The 2,251-nt window shown below is 36.5% G+C and overlaps 1 non-coding gene across 1 annotated transcript; it reads left to right on the plus strand.

The window, feature by feature from the left end:
* The first annotated feature begins 295 nt into the window (after positions 1-295).
* Positions 296-398, plus strand: LOC145767722 (U6 spliceosomal RNA). Its single transcript, XR_014288873.1, has one exon. It is a non-coding gene; the product is annotated as a U6 spliceosomal RNA (small nuclear RNA).
* Positions 399-2,251: the final 1,853 nt, after the last annotated feature.

Here is a 2,251-nt window from a genome sequence, read left to right on the forward strand (position 1 = left end):
GGAAATGTTTGACACATCGCAATACAGGCAACAATAGTGACCTACAAACATATCAGCGAAAAATAAGCTTCAATAACAGGGAAAAAGAAACCAGGCACCATGAAACAAATGCTTGTAGAAATCACCCAAAAATCGTAATTCATGAACAGTCTTCCCTTTAAAAAAGCAATGAGTTGGTTTTTCATCCTTTTTGTAAGAGGCTATAAAAACCGTCTTTCTTTTGTTATAGACAACTGTCACTTGCGATGCTTATCAGCGTGGCAAGAATTTGTTGATTGATAACATTTTGCAAAACTTGCTTCCGCAGTACATATACTAAAATTGGAACGATACAGAGAAGATTAGCATGGCCCCTGCGCAAGAATGACACGCGAAATCGTGAAACGTTCCATATTTCTTTAAAAAAAGAAGAAAAAAAACATTTTGCAGTAGGCTACTAAGCTAAATATTTTCATAATACAATCAGAAAAAGTCTTTAAATTTATATATAATATTTTGCCAATTTATTATAAATTGAGTTGGCACACCGACCTATTTTGCCAACAAAAACTTGCATAAGGAGAACGCTGCTCGTGAAACACAATAACGGTGAAACGCACACTAGTGTTTACATGACATTTGCAAACTTAAAACAAGCAACCCTATGCTCGACATTTTCAAAATTCGAAAACAGACGTTCAACTACTGGGACAGTGTGGCTGGACATCGCATTGAAATAGCTTTAAGCAACCCCCACCTACAACTATAATCTGATTGGTCGGTCGGTGGAATCGTATGCAAAGCGAAAATATGCTTCCCGGAAAGTATTTTTTGCCTTCGTGCTCTTTAACTCCTCAAGAAAAGTATTTTTGATTATACCTGTAGCCTACGCTGATACCTTCCGCGGGCCGCAGCGATACAGCGTGGCGGGCCGCATGTGGCCCGCGGGCCGCCATTTGGTGACCCCTGCAGTCTAGACAGATAATGCTTTTTCCAGTTTGCGTCTGTAGTTCTGACAGGTCAGTCTAAAACAGATTATCCCGAATAAAAGCAGAGGCGGATTTACCTATGGCGCCCCCTAAAATTCCAATTTATTTTTTTATGTCTGCATGCAAATTCCCTTTTTATGCTATAGTCTACTCTAACGTGTAAATTTCCATTTTACTAACGTAAAACAGTGCTTGATGTTTAGTCTCGGCAAGTAGACCTACAAACCGCTAATAACCGCTGATAACGGTACAAGAGACAATGAACATTATACAAAATAATAATAACTAATAAAGAAACTTTTTCAACTCAAGTTTTAGCAGTCCAGATTTTATGGCAGTTTAGGCAGAGAGATAGGATGGAATGCCATACATCAACCTTTTGGACAGTAAAGCTGGATCTGGTCTTGAACACATCTCTGCTAAACTTATTAGGCTACGTATTTTATTCAAAACATGTTTGTGATCGAATTACTTGTTTGAGGAAATCTAATGTCATTTTTATACGTTGTTACAAATTACAATTAGCCTACGTATTGAGACGTTTTTGCAACATTATCAGCATGAGTAGTTCAATCGTATTGTTCTTTTGCTCAATTGCATCATTGTCAGTTCACAATATTTTGTTTTTGCTGATAGGGCATAGGCCCGATTTCGCTTATTCTACAAAAGAGAAATAGTAGACTCTTATTGCTGCAAGCGCTTTGTTCATATTTGAATTATTTCTTTATTCGCAATGTCTTAACTGAGTACCACTCACTTGTACTAAGTACACCTAGGCCTCACCGTTTGAATGTTTTTTATAATGCATTTTTTTGAGCTATGCACCAGTGAGCTTCAGGCACTCAAGGTTGGTGATTTATTGAAATGGATTTTGGTAGTTACCCCTTTTCATTCACTTGGAGCAATCACTGTTGTAGGCTATAGCCTAAAGTTTTAGTTGAAAATACCTAAATTATCATTTCACGTTCGTTATTGCTTATGCCATAATTGCCACGAGCGGCATTATGGCATTGCCTCAACTTTACAACTGATTGTCACTTGTGGTGTTGATTTGTGATATGGGAATGACTGGTAGCCTACCTGACTTAGATAGGCAATTTTATTGATAAAAACGCAAAAAAATTAGATTAATTAGATTACGATCTACGTAATCTACGTAACCTATGTAATCTACGTAATCTACGTAATCTATGTAATCTATGTAATCTATGTATTTATGTAATCTATGTAATCTATGTATCTATATGTATCTATGTATGTAATATATATATAATGTATATGTA

Source organism: Aplidium turbinatum, chromosome 3 (assembly GCF_918807975.1).
Source record: "Aplidium turbinatum chromosome 3, kaAplTurb1.1, whole genome shotgun sequence".
Taxonomy (NCBI): domain Eukaryota; kingdom Metazoa; phylum Chordata; class Ascidiacea; order Aplousobranchia; family Polyclinidae; genus Aplidium; species Aplidium turbinatum.